The sequence below is a fragment of the Pseudopipra pipra genome, chromosome 2 (assembly GCF_036250125.1).
Source record: "Pseudopipra pipra isolate bDixPip1 chromosome 2, bDixPip1.hap1, whole genome shotgun sequence".
Classification (NCBI taxonomy): Eukaryota; Metazoa; Chordata; class Aves; order Passeriformes; family Pipridae; genus Pseudopipra; species Pseudopipra pipra.
In genome coordinates this window covers 18610866-18636943 of record NC_087550.1, presented here as the reverse complement: position 1 = coordinate 18636943, position 26078 = coordinate 18610866, and the positions used below count along the sequence as shown (strand labels likewise).

The following is a 26078-nucleotide window of genomic DNA, read 5'->3' as shown; positions in this document are numbered from 1 at the left end:
TATGTAGTTAAAGAAATCCAGGTGAGATTTCAAAATGGTTCAGAATAACAAAAGTGTATATGTGCGTCTGTGCTGGAGTTGAAATGCCCCTTGTTACTACTGTTCACAGAATTGAGACATCAGTGTATTGATTTATTTATATATATATTTTAAATAACATATAGGTTGCTGTTGCACATAAAAAGACTAGAAAATGTAACTAAAAAAGTGTCTTATGAAGTATAAAGTAGCAGTGTAACAGATTTTGCAGAAAGCTTACATTTCTTTTCTAGTCTCTTGTTTGTTCAGGTTATATGTCTGCATATATATATGTATATATAAAATAAAAGATAAACAACATATATATGAAGTTATTTACTATATACGTTTTGCATATTGCATATTAAATAGAAGGCTTGAACATTTCCCCTCCAGGTGCTGACCTTATGGAAGTAAAATCTGAGCTGTTTCCAGCGTTTTTATCTACATATCTTCATGGTTCTGTCAAACTTTGGCCAGGGAGATTTTTTCATGCCTGAAACTTCACTATAGCAGGAGGCCAGGAGTTTCCATTTTGTCCTTTGACACATGCTGGTCCTTCCTCAGCAGGCAAGGAAGGCAGTTTGGGCTACTTAGATAATTTTATAACAAATGAGTCCAGGTGCAATAATGAATATGACTTGTAAGCTGTGTTACAGCTTCATCCTGAACTCTGGATGTCATAGTGATGCTGTGGGCAGCTGAACTTTCTCATTCTAGCACAGGGTCAGTTCTAACCTTTGCAAAAAAAAAAAACCAGCAACTCAACACAAAAAATCAGATATCCAAGAGCAGTTGTTGCTTCATGATGTGTCCTTCTTTTTAAGAAAGGTGGACCAGAATGCTTTTTCAGCTTTGAGAGTTTAATTTCCATTCATGAGGCTTATGATTTTAAACATTCTTCCTCAGCTATGAACTTTGTCATCTTTTCCTCTGAAGGAAAGCAGAAACCACTGCATTTCAAGAATTTGCCACATGCTAATGGAATAATGATGCCATCTAACTTTCCATATATGTTTACCTGAGTTGAACCTAGAATATGATTTGGAGGTATAAAAGGCTATTTCCCCACAGAATGAGCTATAAAGCTGTTGGGCCATGAATTATGATGATGATCTGAAGTTGCTTGCGATGAATGTCTTTTGGGGACCATTTGGAGAATAAACACAATTAAAATTTGCCTTATTCTCCTTGACAAATACCTGTTCACAGTTCCCAGAAGCTTTTGATTGAGCAGTAATATATTGTATATGAGGTACTAAATAAATATCAGGTACTGTACCAAGACTGGGGAGGACACTAAAATGAACATGTTAAGTGTGTTGGAATTAGCGTGACCCACCTTCAGGACCTGTCTTCCCATTTGTCAGGTGTCCGTGCACAGGCATCTTTCTGGTCTCAGTAACTTCATTGCCACTTGTTTCATAGTTAATGTGTTCCTGTGTAAGTAGCTGAGAGCTCTTGCTGTGCTCTGTCAGTAGTTGTTGCATAGCAGTAACAGTATGTGTAGCAATTCTGTGGCTCTGCTCTGCCCAGTTTACAGGCAAACTTGTGCACTGTCAACCACAAGAGTCCATCTCTGGGATCATCTCCATATGCTGGCTTGGAGAAGTTTGGCAGAGCAAAGAGACTGGGCCCAGGAGTTCAGAGTGGTCTGAAAGAGCCCAGGAACACACATAAGGAAATATGACTTTTTTCAACTTTCTTTTCACAGTCATGTTTGTAAACTTGTCCAAGCTATATCGACATTCAAGTGAAAGTAACTTATGCTTGTATGGATAACATCGGAAATCATTATGCCCTATGCCAAGCTTTGTCTTAATGAGAAATTCTGTTGCATGACAGAATTAACTTAGGGAAGTTATGTTTTTTCTTTTGGAATTCGTTATCAATGATCTCATCAGCCCTTTTACCACTGGCCGTATTCTCCCCAAAGGGAAAGTTGTGGAGAAAGAAGAAGGACAATTTCTTTTGAAACTCAGGATAAACTCACTCTCTTCTCAGTCTTTTCTCCCTCTCTTTCTTCAGATGGTGTAAAGCAAGTAGCAACAACTTGTCATAATTCTTGTAGACGCATGGGCAAGTCAGTAGGTGTTCAGATAAGATGCCTCTATGTTACTTTCCTTTTTTTGTCTTCTTTTCCATCCCCCTCTGCTTCCTTCTCTCTCGCCCCCCACCCCTGCCTCCCCTCCCCTTGCCCTGGCCTCATAGATTCAAAGTATCTTAGAGTTACCAGACAAGACTTGGGATCCATTGGGAGGTGATGGTGAAGAGCACTTTCCACACTTGTATCACTCTCTGTTTGATTTTCAAACAGTCCGTGTGGATAAGCCCCTGAGAAGTTGGGGGGAACTGCATCTTCTGGTTTATGTAATTCTGAACTCTACCCAGGATCATAACAATATAATGTGGTGAGTGGGGGTAATTCTCAGATCTCTGGCTTCTTTGCCAGCCTTTTGCAGTTGGAGGTCAGTTTCTGTGTCAGATACTCTTTAAGCTGTGAGATCCTTCGGCCAAGGATTTTGTTGCTCAAGTGTTAAGAGAAGACCATATGTGAAAAGTAGAAAGTTCTGGTACTGTACAACTCTCCTGAAAAAAGCGTTTTACTAGGGATTATGCTTGTTAAATCAGTGGTTCTCAGTGAGCCACTAACTGAGCCACTGCTCTGAAGCCGGCTGTTGTGAGCTGTAGGGAATACACCTGCAAGTTTGCTTGCAGTTCCCACTTGCTTGTTGGCATTTCTCAAATTTGATCCCTTCAAAAGCAGAGAGCATTTGAAGCACTAGCAGGGTTGTTCGTTACTTCCATGCTAAGCAAACAGGCAAGGAGCATCCTGGTGAGCCTTGGGAGCAGCGATTCAGTTTACAGTCACTTGTGTCTCTGTGGCACTTCTGTTTCCCATGGAGATGGTGGCCTCCTGGGTCCTGGGGAGCTCCTGAGCCTGGGTCTCCAGGCTTGGGCAGGCATCTGTGGCTTGCAGCACTTCTAGACTATAACATCTTCACTGGGAATAATCTCTTTGCTAGAGATTAGATGAACACTTCAAAATCTTGGTTTTAGAGCTTAGAGGGTGCAAGGAGTTCTTTGATAGCATGGGTCAGATCCTCCAGGTGCTGTGAATCGGTGCAGTCAGCTGAAGAAAGTGGACTTGCTGAGATTGTGACCTCTGACTTAAAACAGGGAACAAGATTCAAGAGAATGGTGGTTAGTTATGGCATCTGGTACTGTCTCACTGCTCAGGAAGATGCCTGCTTCCCCATTTTACTTCACTCAAGCTTGTATTTATATCTTCATATCATCTTAAATTAAGCCCCTGCAAATACAGTATTGTGCCGTTTTCCTTTAAGCATAAATTGAGGAATGCAGGGCACATGCAGAACTCCAGACAGTCCTTGTTTGCTTTTGACTCTGGACAACTTCGTTGAGTTAGGGTGAGTTGGGTAACTGGTACCTGGCCAACATCTAATTGTGTGTCTGAGCCTTTTAACAGTGGGTTCAGTCATGAACAAACGGGTTAGGTAATGTGTCATGATCTGCAACCCTCTATCTCAAAATTCAGTGGAGTAGGAGAGCTCTCTGTCACTGTAGCAGTGGCCAGCCTACTGCAGTCACTTGCCAGATGCTGCTGTGTCTGCCTTTGTCTCATTGTGAGATGCGTGAAGACCTGGCTGTTACGTGTTGGGTACGTGGCCAGGCAAATGGTAGGACACACCATGCAGAGTTTTCACACATGGAGAATTCTGTATGGTCAGTGCTCCCTGTAATGTGGGCGCCTGGTGGGTGTAATGGTGTGAACAGTGGTGTGATACGCCGGTGGGATGGACCTTGCAGCAGACCACCAGCTAAGGATGTTTTGATGATTCGGTATCTGCAGCTTCTGCTGAGAGCACTATTATTGCAGTGATGAAGTGAAGTAGGTAGACTCCATAAATCTCCTTTCATTGAATTTTCTCCATTCAAATCTCCTATCATTTGACTTTCATAAGCCAAAAATGTGCTTGACCTGGCTTTTGCTGTAGGCTAAAGTGCGCATGTATGGTCAGCGACACAGCTCAGCTGCTCAGATTGCAGTAACTTACTCCTGTTTCTAAGCTCATAAATCCGTTTAACCTAAATCAAAGTAGTGAACTCTCTAAATTATTTGTGTCATGAGGCTTCAGCTTCGTGGCTTCTTTCATCAGGAATCAGCCTGGGGTTTGTGACACACTGACAGTCACATGTCATGGATGTAAATTCCAGCATTTGGTACAGCTTTATTCCCCTGGCATCTTCTGAGCTTAGTGGTATTGAGGAACCAGCCTAAACTATCTGAGAATAAACAACTCAGACTAAAATAAGAACTGGAGGCATCTGAGTTAATTTTAATTTAATAATGTGAGTTCCTGTGTGAACGGGGGCCCATTCTTGTATAGGTAATATAACTTCCATAGCCTAAACAAGTAGGAAATTTTAGAAATCTGTTTGCTGATGTGAATTTGCATAATGGCCTATGAAAAGTTATGTGACACAGGTAATCTGAAGAAGGCAAGATGTCAAATATCGAACACTCATTGCATTTCTAATTTGATATAGAGCTGTAGCAGGCCACAGCATAAATGGTCTTCTAAGATGTTAGGATTTCATGTCATAAAGCAATTCATAATTCAGAAGTCTTTCACTCTCCAAGGGTAAAATTACCCTTTCTTGGTTCTTATAAATATGTGTATACAGTAAAATAAACAAGTTTGATAGAGCTGCAAAATGCAAAAGTTGCACATGTTAAACTGTATCTCAACTATTTCAATTTAGTAATTTCACTGTAGGTATAATACAACAGAATAAAAAGTGAGGTTTCTGGCAAATTACTTATTGTTTACTTTCTCCAGTGAGACCATTTTAAACCACTCTGCATTTCAGTATGCTTTTATTGTGCAAAGCAATGAAAACTGCGTTAGAACTGTATCAGATAGGAGTTAAAAAACAGCGGAAGTCAGTTTTTCTTCTCTAAATACCCATTCAAAGTGATAACAATGCATACAGGATGCTCAGTTATGTTTTAGAGTCTACAAAATATGAAATTACAAATCTGAATGTGTTTACCTGCTTTATTCTGACTTGTTTATCTTATTTATCTTTGGCTTTTCTTAAGTCTCTATATGGTTTAGAAATGCTCCTGAATAAAGCCACAGAGTGGTTCAGTAGAGGTGTGCAAGCATCATATAAGCTATCAGTTTGTTTTCACTCTTTCTGGATCTTTCTTCTTCAGTAAGATTTAATTTCCATAACCTGGTGTAGGTATTGCAGGTCATTATCTGCATTGTGAAGGCTGCTTTTCCATGTAACAGGGAAGGCACAATCTCAAATTGTCTAAGGTTGAATACGAAAACTCTTTGAATACAAGAGTATCTGTAGTTCAATAATCATCTGTATTCCCGTCCCTCATTATATACTGATATAAACTAGTTTTGAGTCTAAGCTTGGTGTAACCTTAGATACTTTTATGTGGTTTCTCTGGTATGATAATAGAGACTTTAGGGCTTCCTTAGCAAAACAAGACAGGGAGGGGGAAAAAAATAACCTGGGATTTTTGTTTGTTTTGATCCCTTATCTCTTCTTCAGAGAGATGTCTTAGTAGTGCTGGGTTTTTGTATGTGATGGTTATTGCACTTGGCTTGTTTATAATTTGTGTGTGAGGATACTGTTCCCTTCTAATGAATGTCTAGGAAAAGAGTTAATTACTTAAATGCACAGTCTTTTTAATAAGGAGATGTTTTCTCATGCATTACACTGCTTTCTAAAGATGTCTTTGAAGCTGAACACAGTAAATTTCAAGTCTACAATGCTCTGCAAAACAAAGACCTAATATCATCTTGGGACTTCAGCAGACATCAGTCTGGAGTTATGCCTGGAGTCCTCCTGAGTACTAGCAGATACTTAGCATACTTGGCGTGCAGTTACTTGCATAACAATAACTGATGGCAGCTTTTATCACAAAAAAGGTGATCTCCAAGGTGTGCTGTCCAATATATGTGCTGTCCCATCCCTCCTCTCCACACACACTTTCTTAGAGCAAACATCTAAATAATAAATTTATTTTTTTTTTTGCTGACTCACTATGCAGCCACTTCTCCCTTAATGATTTTAGGCTGCTTTGGACTCAGTTCACCACTGTCACAGATGCGAGTGTTGCAGATGAGAGGATGGATAGAAGTCCTAACTTAGAGCCCTCGGAGAGAAGGCTGGCAATGGACTGGAAGGGTGGGCTCTGTGGAGTGAATGGGGCCATGTATGGCCCCAAGCTTGGCATTGCTCTTGAGGCAGCTGAGGCTGTTCCAAGTGAAATCTCTGCTGACTTCGGTGATGTAGGAAGAATACTGAGTTATGTAGTGAGGAAGGGAATCTACAGCATAAAAAACTCACAGTGCCTCAAGGTTAATGCTGTAGCTGGAAGCACTTGTCAGCCCTGCCACACCAGATGTCACCCTTGGACATCAGAGGGACGCCCACACTCACCTTCCTGCAGCTCCTCGTGTGTAGGGAAGGGAAGGGAAGGGCCCAAGATGCTGTTCAGCTGTCCTGGCACCTCTCACATAATGTGTTGCCCTGTGGTAGCTGTAGGCAGGGATGTGGGTGGCCAAAGCGACTCACCTGCCACAAGGAAGTGTGATTAAAGGCATGCTATGAGATGGCAACTACTGCATTGACCTGGGTGTTTCCAAAGAACGCTGTGTTCGAATGGACACAGCAGGAGTAGGGAAGACTTGGCAATTATTGTTTGGGTGCATTGTGGGGTGTTCATTATTGTTTCTTTATCAGCGCTGGATGGTCAGTGTCTTGTACTCTTGGCTTCTGCTCCCTGCTGTTCCAGAGGATGGATGAATGTTCTGGGCAAGGCAAAGGTTGGGGGAGGGTTGATAGGCAAATAGTTTTCTTGCTACAAGAAGTAAGTTCACTGCAGGAGAGTGGAAAGGTGGAGGGTGGCTGTTACTGTTCTGCTCTGTAGTTTGAATCTACCTGCTTTGGTTCCTAATGCAAACAGAAAAGAGAACCTGATTAGCTTTGCAGAAAAACTAAGGCAGATTTGCCACATTTGAGTAAACCAAAATTACAGCAAATAGGAACTATTCCATGATCTGTGACTTCATTTGCAATTACTTTGCAATTACTTTGACATGATCAATTCCTTAATTGATAATTGACTGTGCAGCAAATCATTATTAAAAGGATAAACCTCAATGACAGTGCTGTGCCACTCAACAGAGAAAACAGAAAATACTTGTCCACTCGAAGAGATTCATTCCTTAAAAGTAGAGGAAGGGGTTTCATCAGCAATTATTCTCTTTGCAGGAATAGTTTGGTATTGATAGTTTCATTTCAGTAAACTATATTTTGACTTATCTGCGGGCACAGCTGCCGTTTCTCCACTGATCGTGGCAGAGTAACTGGATGTGAAACCTTGAGGTTATGACCTGATGTGTATACATGGTTGGATGTAGATATATCTTGCCTAAACGTCTATCTGTATTTCCATCTAGGAATATCTGCATAGGCATAATAATACAGTTTGTAAAGCTCGTTAAAAGTTTGGAGGCATTAACAAGTACTCAATTTTACATTTGTTAAATAGTCAGCAAAGGTTCCCAGTAGTGATCAAAAGAACTGGGAAAAACAATATTTCCATCGTTGTTTCTCTGTGGTCAGAAAGATATGAAGAGAAAAACCATAATGCCTACCTATAATCTTAACTATCCAATCCTGTTTGAGGTGTGGCTTACTTGTGAAGTGGCTTTTTTATGTTGTCTGGAGGTTTATTGTTTTGGCTTTTTTTCTGCTGGAGACCTACAGAAGCAGTTTTCACCACCCAGCTGGAACCAGACTGTTGGAGGTTTTTTTATTTTTTCTGAAGCCACTTCTTCTTTGACTGTTGGTTAAGAAATGTGAGTTTTAAATAGGTGATAATGTAAACAGAACGAGAACCAAAAGTTTAAATAATCTATCTTAGTAAGAGAACTTCTCCTTTCAGTTTTTAAGGCCTTTGGTACTTTCTTGATGGTTCTCCAGAAATCCCTACCAAAAGGAGATCTAATGAAACAGTGCAGGCTGATATCTGCCACTTGTGGCAACATTGTTTTTGACTGCAGTTTTTCCAATTTACAATTTTACTCCATATTTTTGAGGTGTACAAGGCATTATTAAAAAAGAAGAGCTGACAACAACAAACCCCCAAATGAAAAGACAAATGTTTTCCACACATTTCATATTCATAATGTGCTCAAAGAACTGAATCACAGAACATGGGACTTGGCAGCAGTGGGAACCTGTGTTTTATGTGTTAGCACTCTCTTTCCAGACCTCAGTGTTTCTTAGGAGTGCCTATGTCAAATGATTTCATACAGTTCTTTTTATTTTTCTTCACTTTTTTTCTTTAAATCAGCTTTCTGACTGGTTGCATTGTTAGTGGAAGTTGCTGTTGCTGCCACGGGTGGTCCTGAGGCATCTTTTGAAGAAAATACTCAATGCGTAAATGGGGTTTTTTGAGTAAAAATTAGTACTTTGCCTATATATTTTGGGAAGCTACCTGTGCTGCCTGTCTCTGTGGGTTTCTTCTTCAGTGGTAGGCCTGTGCAGTGGAAGTGTGAATTAAAGATAATTGACTGTGGAAGTGGTGTACTTTTTCCTGTGAGCTGGCTTGCCCTTGTACTGAAAATGTTTACAGTGATGAGAACTCATTTGCTCTTCCTAAGCTTTAGCCAAATGTTTGACTTGTCATAATTTAACTGTGATATAAAGCAAACTGAGTTTTTTAATGCCAGCATCAGAAAAAGTTACCAAGAGCCAGCTTTCACAAATCCAGTTTTAGTCATTATGACTGGGATGAGTCATTTAATCTGATGCAAAGAAAACAGAAAAGGTGTTGAAGCACAGAGGTGTCAGTTCACTCTTCCACTTTTCATGTTCCACAGAAAAACTTTCCAATCAGGAGGACATTTTTAAGCTGTCCACAGTGTAACTTGTAACTTCACAAAGATGCTGTGGCATTTCCCAAACATGAAGGATTCAGGACTGTGTTAATGGGTGAAAAATATGTCTTTAGAGTCCACTGAATGAAAGGTGTCTCCCCCCTGAGTTCACATAGTAGCATGAAGAAGGTAGAATTGATCAAATAACCTGGCACATCTAGGTGGTAGGATGTCCTCTCTACAGGAGCACAAGGAAGAGTAAACTGCATAATGAGTATTTACTTGTCCACAGTAGCCTGCCATCACTGATACCCAGAGTGTTCAGGAGAAAACCACCTATTTCCCCAGTCTTTCAAAAATGTTGGATATACATGGAGATAATTTTTTGAGAGGGATGAGAGCCTAAATGAATTGTGGCTTGTTGGCTCGTATTTTAAGAGGTTTTTTTTTAACTGAGACTTTTTCTTTTTAAGATCTCAGTTTATTAGGTGATAGAAAGGGTCCAGCTTTGTGAGTTGCATTGCATTGTGAATGAGCATCCGAAGATAAAGACAAAGGACCACTCAGTATTTCAGAGATGGAGGTTTCTGAGTTACTGCTTAATGAATGGTATGTGTTTGCGTTCACATACCCATGAAATCCACCCATTCTGAGAGGGCTTCATTAAGAGCCCAGCATTTAAAAAGCAAGGATCCACAACCATGTTTGAGAGGGTTTTTTGTGTTCCAAAGTGCCCCTCCACTTAAAATCTCTTGAAAAAGAAAAGAAAAACCTTTTCCTGCTTCCTGCAGAGATTTCAGTGCAAACCTGGACTACTCCTAGAAGGAAATGGCTCAGCTGATTTTAAGTGTTTGATTCTTCTTGGGCTGACCAGTCTCTTGCAATGAGATCCTTTGTGTCACCACTTAAGGCTTGTGAAAGACCCATGTATCCCAGAGATTGCTGCCAAATTGATGCATCCTATAGCAGTTCTAAAGTATTTTAAAAGGCCTGCAAACTGTGACAAACTGAGCAAGTTATTTTAAAACTTGAATTGGAAAGTCCTGTCCAAGCTTACCAAAGTCCTTGGGCATCTTCACTGTTTTCAGTAAGTTTTTGTGAACAAATCATGTGGGATTGTCTGTCCAGTTGCTTACCAGCTCATCAGGCACCTGACCTGGACTTTCAGGGAAGCCTTGTTTGTATTTGTACCGTTGAGCCTAGAACAGACTTCTCAACTGACCTGTCCACTGCAGACCTCTGAGGGTGTCAAACATCTGGATTTTAGATTTTTTTCGTTAGATGCCAGGTGCTCTTATATTCTTAAATGACACACGTTACTTGACAAGGAAGCTCACTTGCTATTGCTCTCTTACTCACTGAGGTGTTTTTAGGGCTTGCCTCAGAATCACTGTGACTTCATGTTCTTCCCTCTACTGAAAACCAAGCTTTTTAAAAAATTAGAGTATGAAGGAAAGTGTGGACTAAATTAGACTCACATTTCCAAACACAATGAAAATACCATGCAATGTTTAAATATCATGGATTTTTAAATTATTTTTTTAAATGGGGGAGAGGAGCTTGCACACTTGGTTTTGTAGTATTGGGTAGCTTCCTGAAAAAAAAACAGGAAAGGTTGAGACAAATAAGCTGTGGTACCTGTTCTCCAGATACCAGTATTTCCAGCTCTTCTGCATTTGGAATTACTGGCAAATATGGTAGCATGGTTGTAATCTCAGGTTACCACAGGTTAAATGAAATATTGTCATCATTCTCATGGATCATGCAGGCAGAAGAAATCAGACCCTGAGATGTTTACTTGTGCTCTAAAGCACAAAGAAACATCTGGGAGACAGCAGAGTGGCTGACCTCAGCTCAGTCATTGGTAGGACTGCATCACTGGTCCTCATGGCAGTCATTTCTAGGCACATGAAGGACAAGAAGGGGACATGGAACAGCCAAACGTGAATTTACCATGGGCAAATTGTTCCTCACTCTGAAGAAGTGATGGAGACAAAATGCTGTGGACAAGGGGAGAGCAGAGGACTTTGTTTACTTTGATGGTACCAAGGCTTTTGACACTTCTATTAGCGTCCCTGGATCCAAACTGAATTCCAGCTGGAAGGATTGTTAGATAGATTGCACAGTGTGTGAAAAATTGGCTGAGCCAGTGGTTCAGCGTTGAACTGGCAGAGAGCTACTGGTGATATTCCGTGGGGACTGATAGTGGTGCCAGTGTTTAATATTTTCATTAATGATACAAATGATGGGTTGGAGTACACCCTCAGCAAATCAAAGGTTACACCAAATTGGTGAAGTACTGGATATACAGGAGCTGCCATTCAAAGGGACTTGAGAAAGTTTGGGCTAACAGGAACCCGAGAAGATTAACAAAAAGAAGGGCAGAAAACAGCTTTGCAGAGAAGACCTGGTGATCCTGATGGGCAGTAAGTTGACTAGACCTCTGCAGCAAGACGTTATAGCCACAAAAGCAAACTGAAGACTGGACTATGTGAGCAAGAGTGTAGGCAGCAGGTTGAGCTGTGCACCTCTGAGACTGAACACCCGCACAGAGAGACTGGAGGGAGCACAGGCAAGGACCACTGGGGCGGCTCGGTTTGGAGCACATGACATACCAGGAGAGGCTGCGAGAACTGGTTGTGTTTTGACTGATAAGGCTGCAGGGAGTCTCCAGTTGACTTCAACTATCTATAGGACAATTATGAAGAAGAGGGAGCTGGATTCCTCTTAGGGGTGCTTAGTGAAAGGATAGGCAAGAGGTGACAGTCACAAGTTGCAGCTGGGGAAATTCTGGTTGAGCATAAGGAAAAATATCCTCCATTGTGAGAGTGTAGTTGAGCAGGTGCCAGAAGAGGTGGTAGGTTCTTGATCCCTGGGCAGGCTCCTGAGCAGCGTGATCCAGCTTTGAAGCTAGTCCTGCCTTGAGCAGGACTAGAGACCCCCCAGGTTCTATGAATTTAGTATTTAATATTTCCCTTTTTGTGATATAATGATTTGTCGGTGTATGAAAATTAATAATTACATTGTCTAGTTTTAAGGGGAACAAAGCAAAAATATTTGCCCAAAATCCTTCACATGCAGCTCATGCCACATTTTTAGCTTTGGATCTTTTGAAGTGGACATTGCTGAATCATGTGATTGTCTTTCCATGAATTAGAAATAAGCCAAGTCTTTCTTCTTAAAAGGAACTGTTATGTTCAGCAGAACTCGAGGTGGTGATGCATTTCTGCGATGTTAGTGAGCATGCATATGGCTTGAGAATGAGAGCATTGTCTACAGCCCTGCTTACTTTTGATGGCTTAGTTCAAAGCTTATTTGGGAGAGAGGTTGTTAGGGAAAAACTCTTAAATGTCTTATGGCATAAAGCTACCCTGGCAATGAACAGATTTTTTTGGTAGCTTACTTTCTTCCAGGAATTTGGAATCATTCATACTCGGCATCCACTGAGCTTCAAGAGAATGTGGTTATAATGCTACAGTGAATTGCCATCTATGAAAGATGAGTCTACCTAGTTACACAGTTATGGACATTGTTTGCCATTATACTGGATTTTCTAATTCATGCTGGTGTATATATAGCTCTCAATTAAAGCAATTTTTAAAATTATAGTATGTGAGTAAAATTTTTTTTCTTAATTTTGTAAGCTGTGTGTGTTTGGCCTTTAGACCTTTTCCATCAAATGAAGTACTTTAAATCTGCATGCAGAATTTTTGATTGCATTTTATCTGCAAAAAAAGCAGCAGACTTAGGCTTGGTGTTGTGTGGCATCCTGGGGGAACTCTGCTAACTTGGCTCAGATCATTTTAATGTGAAGGCTCCTAGAGGGGTCACATCTGAGGGAATACACAAAATACTCTTATCCTAAAAAGAACTAGCAGCCATGTAGGCCAAAACTTCCCTTCCTTTTTAATGGATTACCTGAATAGTTGAGTGCAACAATTTAGACAATGAGATAATGGAACTGTGGGACTTTAAATTACATTTATTATTTCAATAGGTTTTTAAAGGGAAGTTTAATGTTCTGAGTAGCTGAGGCTGCCTTATTGAGGCTATATATGGAATAAGATAACATTCTACCTTCTGAGGAATTTTTTTAGTAACATTGTTTATTTTCTCTTATCTGTGTGTTATGTAATTTTTTTACTCTTTCTGGTATTGTGTGTGCCCTGTTCTTGTATTCAGGGGCAGCCTTGTGATTTCCTGCATCTCCAGATCTTTGCATTGCTTTTTATATAATCTCCCAGAGGTAGTTTCACTATCCTATAGGATTTTCAGGACCTGTACATGGATTATTATACTGAGGATGCTGGATAAGCCCCAAATCAGATAGGCAGGTTCAATGGTGTGTTTAAGGGCTTGAATGCATTACTAATGGGAGACAGCACTCAGGTCTAAAATGAGGTGCTTACAGTTTTGTCCACTGCAGTGTTTTGTTGGCACAAGCAGTTCAGGTTGCCCAGCAAACTCCTTGCTGCCGGTGTCCTGGTGGGATGATGTATCCGGCTGGATGAGGCTGTGCCACACACGGGATGCTCACCCCTGGTAGGGGATGGCACAGGCTGTTCAGGGCATGGGCATCAGTGTGGGCTGCACAGGGGCATGTGCTGTGTGTGCACTTCCACTTCATTGTCTGAGTTCTGCAGCTCCACGGAGGCCTAATGGAGGTGAATCTTAAGTGTGCCTCGCTGGGCATGTGTAATGTCTCTCTGATCACCCATGTAGGAAGCACACAAAAAGATTGCTGAATGTGGAAGTTTTCTTTTCAGTTTCTTCACCTTCTGGAAGGGAGAGACAGCAGAAGGGAGGAGGGGCTGGGATCAGAGTTGCAAGCTCGCTTCCCCGTTTGGCCATGAATTTGTTTCTGACCTTTTTTTCAAGATTTTTCACCTCTCTCAGACTCTTTCCTAACTGCAAATATTAGGAAGATAGCAATGTTCCCACCTTTATTAAAGTGCTTTGAAATCAAGACAGAATGAATAAGAGCTAAGCGTTTTAATAACTTTTTTCCCCCAGCAAATGTGATTCTGCCAGGGCAAGGTAGCTAACAAGTCTTTAAGTAGAAAAATACTGAAGATGATGTTTGGTAATGGTGTGTTCTTAATTTTGGCTCTGTCTCAAACTCTGTGTTCTAATACTTTTTCTATAGGCCTAGATAGGCACACAATTATATGCATATTACTGTAACACTCTGAAAGTATGTTACAGAAATAGAACCATCTTCCTTTTAGGCTCTCAGAGGTTCGCTGTAAGGAAGCCCAGATATTTTCATTGGTTGGTTGGCTACCAGACACAGACTTCCATATTTGTGTCTAGGAATTTCCAGATGGAGCTGGAAGCACATATGTGTCTTTCCATGCACATTAAATTCAGGATTTGATATGCTCTGCATGTTGTCTGCGTGGTACGGTCTGCACGCTTGATTTGATGCCTTCTTGGGCACACTGTTGCATGTGCACATTTGGCCATTTTTTGTGATACCTCGTGTGAGCTCAATTCCTTATACTTGGAGAATAAGAGAATATTTGAGATGGGGACACACAAGACAGGAAGTAATTGTTCCAGTTATGAACCTAATATGTTAGGTGACCAAATCTAGCTGAGTATCAAAGTTTTGGGCCTGCATAAGATCACAAGTTGGGTCGAGTGTAAAGCAGAAACCTCTCTATGGCACTGTGGATTTTTGGTTTTATCCAGTGTAAGGAATGCTTAGAACATGCTTTATTCTCCAGGATTTTCTCATTACGTTCAGTTGAGGCCCTAATTATTTACAGACTTTTAACAAGATAAAATTTTCTCATGATAAGAAGTCATTAAGTTGTACTGAAAAAGCTTTAAATAATGAACTGACATTTATGCCTTGTTTTGTTTTTCTGGATAAGATGGATAAATTTTTTTCCCATTTTTCTTTTAGTTCCTTAGTCCTGAAATCGACTGTTTTCTGGCCCAAATTCAGTTAAACAAAATGCTTAAACTTAGGCTTAATTTTAGCATCTACTTACCATTGCGGGGTCAAGAGTTGAAAAATAAAATATTAATAAGTAGTAGAAATAACAAAGTTTTGAAAAATTTTAAAAACAGGGAGTTTTCTTTAAATATCAAATTGTAATAAAAAAGAAAATAACCACTAGATGGCACTTGAAAATTGTGTATTGAGATAATAAATCTGCTTTCAAAATCATTACAAATTTTTATAGCCTCAAAGGTTTTTATGTAGATCTGTATAGTTCTGAGAGAGGGTGGTGGTTCCAAAAACACAATTAAAGTTCATTTAGCTGTGTCTCCTTCTGTGATCAAATCAAACCAATGCAATAAGGAATCTTGTCTGCAGTAAAAACCCATTCCTGATGCTTAAAATGCTGCCTTCAGAAAGAAGATACATTAACTGATAAATGTGTGCAATGTAGTTTGGTTTCTGCTTATTTTTCTTAGAATCATAGAATTGATTAGGTTGGAAAAGACACTGAAGATCATTGAGTCCAACCCCTGACCTTGCACTGCCTGGTGCACCAGCAAGCCATGTGCCTAAGTGCTGTACCTGTGTATCTTTTAAAAGACCTCCTGGGATGGTGACTCAACCAGATCCTTGGAGAGCCTATCCCTATGCTTGACTACTCTTCTGGTGGGAAAATATTTTCTTATATCCAGTCTAAACCTCCCCTGGTACGTCTTGAGGCCATCTTGTTACTTGGGAGAAGAGATTTATAGCCTTTTTTTTTTGGCAAAATTTTACTTTGCCTTGGCATTCTGTTTACCTTCTTGGTTATCCTGGTTTGAGATACAATGTATTTTGGCAAATTTTTGCTGCTTTAATATGGTCAGTAGCTTGGAAATTAACCCAGAGTCTGGTAGGAAAGGGTTCAGGCAGGAAACAGACACCCAAGGGTTCACTTTTCACTAAATTTTGGCTTTTACACTCTTTATCTCTTGGTAGGGGGAGAGGATGGGAGATGATTGTGACACTTTGATCCTGCAGGAAATGTTTTAGTAGCTAGGAATTTATTATCAAATCAGTTTCTGTTAGTGAACACTGCACAAGGCCATTTTATTTGAATTTTTTGTGGAGCCTTCTTATTGTTGCTTCTGAGATGCATAAGAGTTACGTTACTATGATTTATGAGCTTTATATTGAAGATGTGCAGAGCTGAGTAAATACTGTCTGTAACCATTAATTTCGTGGATCTTCCATAGGAGCAGTGGGTAGTAGCTGTTTAAAGGGAAGTTTAGACAACTGTCTTGGCCTATTGCACTTGAGTTGCAAAGGGCAGAAGGAAACGAAGTATAATACTGGGTTGTGCAAGGATATTTTATGGCCTATTAAATATGTATTAAGGGAGTAACTCTTTCATTTGCTCATACAGCTGTATATGGTTCCCCTGACACTGGTAGTAATTATAAGTGAATTTTATTATGAAAGCTTCGTTATCCACGTGGTAAACCTTAGAATGGAGTACAGTAGGGATGGACACAGCTGCATTGTCCGGTTTTGCAGAACTTGCCAGGACACAATCAACAAGAGGTGAAAAGGAGAGATGAACAATTTTCCCATTCAGCTGTGCTCACCCTGCGATGTCTGCTGCAGGAACATCTCCTCTTTTGTGCTGCTCTGCACTGTGCAAAAGCACTTGGCTGTGTTTCTGCCGTGACTGGACCCTACAGCAGTCTACTAATTAGTAGCCTACTCCCTACTAATCAAAGATAAAAATGGAGTTTTGGGAGTAGCAAGTCAAGAACATTGATTTATTTTTTTTTTCCCCATTCAGAGAGTCTCATCCCTGAAGGCTGTGAGCAGAACTCCAGGCCATCCTTGTTCACATACAATTCCAATTTGAGTTCTTACCCAATAGGCCCTTCAGTGAGGAAGCTGTTGCTGAACTGCAGATGCCCTCCTGGGAATGATCTGATGGGAGTGCCCATGCACTGAACATTAGGCATTTCCTGTGGCCATCTTACCTGTGAACTCACCGGCTCTAGGGCTCTTTTATACTGAGATTAACTGTTTAGTGACTTGCAAAAGCTAGAGGGAACTCCTGGTGATCCTGTTGACACATCGCAAAGATTTTCATTTTGTGACATTAAAATAATGGCAAAAAAGCAGGACTTGACAACTTTCTTTCTAGAAAAGCTGCTCCCTATGCAGGCTCAGGTAGTCTTGCTCACACAGGAGCACAGAGCAAATTTTTCAGGGTGTGCTTTCTCATCTCTTAACTTGCTAAAAGTCAGTGGCTTTTTGGATTGTGCTGTTGCTGTGGTCTGTGATGCTCTGCAGACAAGCACTCGTCTCCTGTCTGAGAGGTGGTTCCATTTCACAGTCTACCCTGTGTAGGAAAAGTGCTCTGTTGATAAATTGCTCTGGTGTCAGCAGAGGGCTTTTGTAGCGGGTGTTGTCGTTATCCCTCTCTCCGTGGGAGGAAGCATTGCAAAGTAGGTTGGGCTCTGCCTCCTCTATGTTTTGAATTTCAGGCATTTTATTCTCCTCATCTTCCTGAGTTTCTTGATGCTCTGTCCTGTTGTGGCAGCAGACGTAGGAGCAAAAAGAAATGCTGCATTGGAGCAAAAGGATGTCAAAGTTTTCAGGCTGTGTGGGTTACATCTCCTTCACCTTGGAGCAGAGACAGGTTTGGTAGCGCAGAGGTCCCATTGTGTCCGTCCCCTGGGTGAGCAACCTCACCTACCTGTGTGGGAGGCCTTGCCCCACTCCCAGTATGTGGCTCCTTTGCGTTAGTGCTACACAGACCATGAAGCAAGGAAACCCCCCTGCCTGCTCTCCAGGGGCTCCAGGAAAAGAAAAGCACTGGGCTAATAGTCCTGGTGGATTTTTACAGGAGATGCACAGGGCTGTGGGCAGACCTGCTGTGGTGGTCATTTGGCATGTGGGATGGTTAGCACCCGGTGTCCAGAAAGGCAGCTCTCACCTTAACAAACACTTGTCTTCTGCACTTTAAGACCCAGAAATTTTGGCTAGCAGAGTGTGTCACTGGAGTCTTATTTGATGAAGTAAGTGTAGCTGTAGCCTGTGACTTGCTGGGTTTCTGGTTTTGTTGTTTCTGCCTCTGTAGCTGCTGAAGGCTGAAATGAATCCTGGAATAGCAACTGTCCTACTGTAAGTTAAATTCAAGGCAAGTAAAAGGCCTGGTTTGGTTAAGACCTGTGTCTTCATTCAACCACTTTTTTTCCAAGTGACTCTGTAGGCTCCTGTCTGGAGATATTAATGTTTCTGTTTGAATAAAGATGTTAGTGATTTACACCCCAAGACCTGTTTCTGCATGGCACTCTTCCATCAAAGTTGCACAGTACAACACAAGGAAGGTGAGCAGCTTTCCCTCACTCTGCACCAGCACATCACTTCAGAGACAAAATTGCACACAGACCATCTGGGTGTGTTGGCTGGTGTTTTATTTCCGTGGTGTGTTCTGCTTGTTGTTGGGGATGTGTTTTTAAGTTTACTTTTAAAAGGGCAACCCTTAGGTTCAAGCTTCTTTCCCTAAACCTACTCCTACCCTAGGGCTGCTGGTTTGGAACCCTCTGGGCTGCCAGGGGCTGGAGCTAGTTTGGAAGCAAGCATCTCCAACTCCTTTACCTGCTGCCCAGGCACAGTTCTGCTCTGCGTCCTCCCTGTCCTCCAGCACTGAGCTGGCAGAGAGCTTGCTCTGGGGAAGTCTCCCGCTTGGCTTTCCTCTTGTCCCACGAAGGGCTCCTGTGAGGGCATCGCTCAGCAGAGCCACCAAATGCATGGCTTTTCCTCTTAGCACAGTAGGTATTTACTGCCCTTTCTCTCTTTCTGAAACGCTGAGTGGTGGCTTTATGTGACTGGAGAGTTGGCACTTCAGTGCAGGAGCCCTAAGTCAGCCAACATGCCCAGCCCCTTGCCCACAGGTTAGTGGCATGGGAGCGATGCCTGGCCGGACAGTGGGACCTGTACCCCCTGCACCCCGGGAGTGGCACCAGCCACTGGGCATGCACCCGTACTCCCTTGCTGTGCCCCAGGCTCTGCCAGCCTGGGGGGCAGCAGGCTGAGAGGTTGCCCTGCCCCAGGCTGCCCCACAGTCCCTGCCTATCTGCACCTCCCTGGCTGCCTGGCCATGGCACAGATGCTGGGTCCAGCAGCTGGGCGCTCCTTTTCAGCCCCCCTTTATCCTACCTGGGTACCAGCGCCCTGGTGCAGTTACCAGCTGTTGACACTGGGTAGCAACAATGTTTTTGATGCCACCTCCTCTTCCTCCTCCTTTGCCCTGACCTGGACTCCCTCCTTCTCCCGAATTGCAGGTGTGTTTCCCGTACCCCCTCCTTTTCTGAACTTAATGCTCACCTTCATACTCGCTGAGTAGGTGTCTGGGTTGTGGATGTGTGTTTTTTCTGAGTGGACTCACTGTTTTGTTTTGATATGGAAGTGGTATGTTTCTTCCCAACAGAAACTGCATTGCCCAAACAGGGAAAACATTTCCTGTGGGGTTGGTGGTTTGCCATTTAATCTACAAGTTTCATTAAAAGCTTGGCCCAAAGTAGAGCCAAACCTGTTGTGCCTGGCCTCAGCAAGTCCATTTGGAAAGTTTGGTCACTTTATTATTTTTTTTTAAATTAATAATTAGTGTTTGAAGTCCTGACTTTTTTTGAGAGATTAGGTCTATCTAGGAGAAAGCATAGTAGAAAATAAAAGCTTGACATGATTTCCTAAGCTGTTTCTCACTTTGTAAAGCTATTTTTGCAGGTCCAGGAGCCGATTTTTGCAACTGTGGTAGTTGGTACCTTCCAGCACTGATGAGTTTAAGATAATGCTCACAGCAAACACTTGCTGGCAGACAAACCATGATACACCCTTAACTTGGTTTTCCAGGAGGTAATGTAGCACTTCCAAGTTGGTTTACATACCAAATTTCAGGCAGTGTTGGTTGAAATACTGGCATGGCTGAGTGAAGTCCCAAAAGTGGGTTTGTTCTCTGGCAGGGGCATAAGAAAAACCCAATAGATAGTCAAGATGTATACTAAGATTTGAGTTGGTTTTTTTTTTAGTTTCTGTATCAGTTTATTCATGCGCTGTAATGATAAGATCCAGTTTGTGAGTGTGTCTTTTGAGGACAATTTTGTAATGGGCAGGGTTTGCCTGTCTTTCCCTTGTTTTAATGAGGATGTTCCTAAAGCCTGAAGAATTCCCTACAAATTAAAATACTATTTTAACATATTTCTTCATGTTGTCTTCTATAAATGAAGAGGAAAAAAAGATAACGAGAAAGAAAATCAAGAAATTGTTATTAAAAATTGGCCATCATGAAAAGACTTTGCAGTAGATTACATATCTCATGACTTTTCAAGCTTTACTTCTTTTATGCTCAAGTCTCATGGAAAGATTCACGTTCATTTAGTAACTTTTAAAACACAGTTTTCTGGAATGGTGACACATATGGACACAGTATTCCTTGCACAGATTAGGCAAGTTTTTTCTGTGTATTGAATGCGTGAGGTTTTCCTGTTCAGTGTGAGCTTTTCTTGTGCCATCCTGTGCACTTGCTATCTCTGTGGTTTCCATTCTAAAAGCAGATTTGGAGTGAGCTAGCGTTTGAAATGCCCTTACAACCATTCTTACTGATAGCTCTGTGGTATTAACTATGACAGTATTAAACAAAAGCAAAGCTAAATGATATGCACATAAAAAGGAAAAGTGAACACTAGTAACAAATTTATCCCCCCTCTTTTTTTTTTTTTTTAGTTAAAGCATCCTGATAGCATGCTAGCAGTGAGTACAGTTGTTCAACATAAAATGCTTTTCATACTAGACAAAACCCAGTTGATTTCTTTGCATTAAAAAAATCCCAAAGAAAATCTTATTTCTTGTGCATGTGTGAATGAACAGAGAAGGAGCAGAGGTGAAGTTTAAACTCTATTGACTTGTGTTATGTGTTGCTTTTATTATTTTTTGGTAGGTATGAAAGGGACACTTAGAAAAAGAAAAAACAAACAAAAAACCAACAAAACCTCAAAATTAAAAAAAGTGCTGTTGACATTCTTTTTATGATGCTGGAGTTTAATTTTATGTATTAGAGAATAAAGAAAGCAAGCAACTCAGATCTGAGTTTGAGAATAAGGAACAGTTTAAAATACTTTATGAAGATGGAAGAGTGTGTCATTAAAAATTAACTAAGACTTGTGGCTGTGTTGCTAAGTGTTTCTTGTGCTGACAGTCTATCCCAAACCTCCGCTAGCAAACAGGACCCCATTGAGTCTCAGCATGTCCCCCATTAAACCATCACATCTCCGAAAATTAGAAAGCTCATTAATGGCTTTCTGCTGTGAAACAATAAAGAGTATATGCACTGACTGGTCAGCAATTAGTGCCAACTAGTTTTTGTCATACATTATAGAAATATTCTGGTTCCTTTTTTCCAGAACTAAAAGAAATTTATTTTTAAAAAAACCACTTTCTGTATTTGTGTAGGTGTATTTCACAGCCAGCAATCTCCTTTTACTTTTATTTGAAAATGCAAATACCTCTTCAGTTCATTAGACCTGCAAGAACACGAGCTCATTTCCTGATCTCCTGCTTCTTTGTTGAAACAGCTCGGGTCACTGACTCAGTAGCCCCCACAACACCAAGCTATTAGTGTCATAGTTCAGTCCTCTATTCTCTCTTTGGTGTTTGTTTTTATGAAGTAGTAGAGAATTTAGATAGTGTAAAACAGAGCAGAAAGTGTGGGAAATCCACTTGGAACTCTCCCTTTGCTCCTTTGTACCAGTAATCTTCATTGAAGTCAGCCGAGGGCCCAACTGGGCTCCAGGAAATGTGGTTTTAAGGTAACAGAAAAGCAGAAATTCATTTCCACTGTCTTCATTGAAATGAGCGTTGCTGAAGTTCAGACAGTGTTCCATGGAGAACCTTCCAACAGGGACTGTACCACAGTCACAATTCACATCTCTGGGGTTCTGCTTTTGCAGGTCTTGGATTTCTTTCTAGCCTGTATTACAGTGCTTCGTTGTTTTTGAAGACCTTTATAAGGATTTTGGTGTTTGTGAATGTATTGGGGGATGCCTGGTGAGCTCACCTTGTTCAGCACAAGCAGCATTTTCAGTGACAGATCAACAGTGGGGTGAGATGGTCCCAAAATTAGTACTGCAGAAGTTGGTCACCTGTGTATATAAGGTTTTATAAATAACAGAGTAAGCTAGGGAAAACAAAACTTAATGTTACCAAATGTAATCAAACACTTGTTAATGAACACTTAATAAATGAAGACTTGCATACAGTTGTGTAATTAAAATAGAAACATATGCAGTAAAAAGGGAAACAATCAATCTTCTCCCCTGCTCCCCCTCTTCCACCATCCAGCTCTTTTCTTAAGAAATCTTAATTTTTTTTTTCTTCTGAAGCTCTGTTAGGTATACATATTTATAAGACATCTAAGAAAACTGTGATTCTTTGATTAATGTTTCCAGGACCAGAAAGGAAATAATACAGCTAGCATCAAAAAAAAAACAACTTTATCTTTTTTTACTGTTTGATCTGTATCTGCACAAAAGTAGGTGTAGAATGTCACCCTGAAGGTATTTCTTGCTGTCAGTGGATCATGAATGTCAGCCTTGACAGGTATCCTCTGGTGATGTTATAAAGCATATGTGGCTTATTTTAAGCAAAACTGTCCATACTTTTGTCTTGTTGAAATATTCCTACTTTCTCCCTAGTGGCTGTCACCTTTCTTGTCATCCTTAAGCTGAGAAGTAGCTTGTAAAATCGTGTTAGCTGGTTTTAATGATTTTTACTCTTGCTAACTTCTAAAAGCCATTACATCTGCCTTAAAAGATGCATGATATTTTTACTGATGCTGTTGAAGAAATTACCTTTTTTTTTTTTTTTTTTGGTGACATGGTTCATGAATTCCAGTTACTGCAAACTTTGCACTTCAGGTGCTGTGTATCTTCTCTACTTTTAAGCCCAAATCCTGCGAAGACTGCCCATGACTGGCGTTGTGACTTTCTGTGGAACTTTTTAGTTGCCAAGCGTGCTTCAGTTCTTGTAGGGTCCAAGTCCAGCTCTTTCTTCAAATCTTTGCTGGTAGGGATGCTTGCCAGCACTTGGGGATCCCTGAAAGTAAGAGCAGGAGCTGCTATTTTTGATTGCTTCTTTCTGCCAGTTTCCAGTCTCTCATGCAAAACAAGCAACTAACATGCTATTGGCAATGTGTCAAGGCAAAAAATAACCCCAGATAAATAAATAGAATCTTAAGAATCAGGTAAATGGATTCCACTGATGTTTTGCCATTCACAAAGTAAATAATGCCAGTAAAACTTTCACTGTGATTTAATCATACATGCACTCACTTGACCACAGAGCGTCTTGTCTAAGTAGTTACACTGCATTTTGTCAGAAGGAAGGAAAGTATCCATGTTAGCTGTATTTTGCATTTGCCTGGATTTTTTTGTGGTCTTTTCTCATAATTATATGAGTATGTGAATATTAACAATTATGACAGAAATGCTCATAAAGTGGGAGGGTAGTAATATGAAAGATGAAGCAATCCAAAGGAAAGCAAGTTCTATGTTGGCATCCGTTTTTAAGAGGAAAAGTCCCATGTGATGTAATAGAGAATTAGAACGTTTTTCATTATGCCAATCCTATATTTGACTGAGAAAGGCATCAGAAAAAAGTGAACACCAAAAAAAGTGTCTGAAATATAGATCAAAACTTATGAAAATTTGAATACGCCAAAATGTGGAAAAAGGATTTGGAAACATAGATGTATTAAAAAATAGGGGCTGAAGTAATTTTGTGTTCATGTTATGAATGACCCTCTACTTTATAGGCAAGAAGAGAGAGCATGGAGGATAGAGTATATGGCTTGACATACTTAAGGGGTGAGGGGCTTCCAGGCCATGCAGTTAAACTTTAAAGTCAGTCCTTAAAGGCTGTCAGCCCTTCCATCAGTGGGGTCAGATCAGCAGGGTTTTTGTTGTTGACCATTGCAGAGATTCACTCCAAAGCGGAAGCAAAGAGTGACTGTGTTTCTGTAATATATGATGCCCGTATAACAACCAGGATCTGACTTACTCTATGTCTTGGGTCTCCTAAATGCATGTTCAGCTGGTAGGGTAACAACCCATCTTCCTTAAAAGCCCCTTTTTTTAGTGAAACTGCTGCTTCAGGGTGACAAGTAGTAGGGTAAAACAGTTCACAATTTAAGAAAACAACTAAAGGAACATCCCTTGAATTCCTGAAGCTGAGCATACATTTCTATTTTAGTACTAATGTGTGGTGAGCTTTAGTTAATTTATTTTAGAGGTAATTGAGTGTTCAATACCTACACTTGGAAAACGAAAATTATTTGTGAGCTGGACTGTAGTGAAGAGGCGTAACATACTGAGAGTCCCTTTAGGATTTGCAAGGTGACAGATGCTTAGTGTCTGTGCTGCCTTGCTGAACTCAGCATAGAGCATAGGCGGGGCCTCAGGAGTGATGGAGAAGATGTGTAAAATACACTGTGGAATCACTGAAGTCTTGTGCTCATCTTTCTAAGGAAGGGCAGCAGGCAGAGAGGTGCCAGTTAAGGCAATGCCGTTGTTGAAATAGCCCTGAGATTTCAGCTGAGCTGAGGAGGATCACGGAGCACTCAAACATCAATTTAGTTTCACGCTAACAAGCTAGAAGGTTGTCAGTAATACTCATGTACTTAGGACTGATTGTAGGCAGAAGCCATATGATTAGCTCACCTACATAAGTCAGTGGTAAGGGCTGGAGTAGCTGACTCCCCATCGTACTTGTAGCATATTTATCCTGCTCAGAAATAGGCCACATACTTTATTGACTAGAGTTATAGGTAGATCTGTATCTCTTAGCAAACTCTGAATCTCTGAATGAATCTCTGCTACCCATAGGAGCTGAAGTTCCTGCTTGAACATTAACTCAACTTTGTTGATTTGTGTCTGAAAATACCCAAACAAAAGCAAATGGTGGTTCAGCTCTTTAGGAAGAGAGACAGATGGGGAGCATGGTGCAGTGGCAGAGGTTTTCAGTGGGATAAAAACAATTTCAAACATGCATTTTATGATACTGGATTGCAGCTTAATTTTCCACACTTTAATGTTTTTTTAAAGCCAAAGTTGTTTGTGTATTTGGATCTGTTTTGCAAATCACGGAAGAAGATTTAGGTGAAATGGGCCATGATTAAGTGCTATATAATACTTGCTGTAACCAGCAGGAGTTGATTACAGAAAATGAACAAAGGAGTGGGTGCTGTGAAATCAAAGTTTAAATGTCCTCCAGGTAGAAGTGACATTATGGGGATAGCAAGGTGTGTAACTTAATGGGAAGCAGCTGCAAAGTTACAGGGCCTCCTTAACTGGTAGGGGGCCACAGTCCGCTGACAAGTGGGGAGGAGCTATCAAACCCTAATATGCATCCAGGAAAATGCCATTTTCAAATGTAGGTTAAAATATCTGGACCTCTTTCCTTCAGGCTTCAGCTGTTTCCTCCAGCAAGCAGTGTCTGAAGGTCCTTCAGCTTTCTGCACTGTTGGAGTCAGCAGAGGAAGCAGCTGCTTACTCAAGTTTCTGATGCAAACAAGGGCATATTGCCAAAATGCCAGTGAGTTAACCAACAAGAAACATACCTGGAGGAGATCAACCAAGACCAGAAACAGTGATCACTAAATGGGCAGGATATGTAGGAGCATGGCTGGAGCTGTGTGGGCTGTATTCACTGTGTGAGATAGTTCTCGTGAGTTATTTGCCCAAATGGTGGCACCATGGCTTGGGCAGGCAGTGTAAGTGCAGGTGTGGCAGCTTTCCCTCCTTCTGCTTTAGGCTGAAACATTAGCATTGTACCTAGCATCTTCCAGAAAGCAGCATCCTAAAATGCATTGTAGTCTTGCAGTTTGACCTCTTTCCATGCCCTTCTCCTGAGAATCAGCAACAGAGCTTCTTCTGGCTTTGCCAGTGGGACCAGGACTTAGCCCAGCTTCTTTTTTCTGCTGGTGAGAAGCCCCTGTGAGACTTCATCAATTTTTGTTGGCTTTATAAAGATGTAGCTTGCTAACTGCTCTTCAGATTCAGTTTGTGATGTTTGTGTTGTTTTCTTAGAAAGCCAGCCATGCTCCTGTCAGGCTTACCATTGACAGTACACAGTACAAACAGAAGGCTATG

The 26078-nt window shown here is 41.0% G+C and overlaps 1 protein-coding gene across 16 annotated transcripts in view; it reads left to right on the top strand.

Moving 5' to 3' along the window:
* BBX (BBX high mobility group box domain containing) overlaps positions 1-26078 on the top strand; it is a 154325-nt gene that overhangs the window by 52744 nt on the left and 75503 nt on the right. The window lies entirely within an intron of this gene.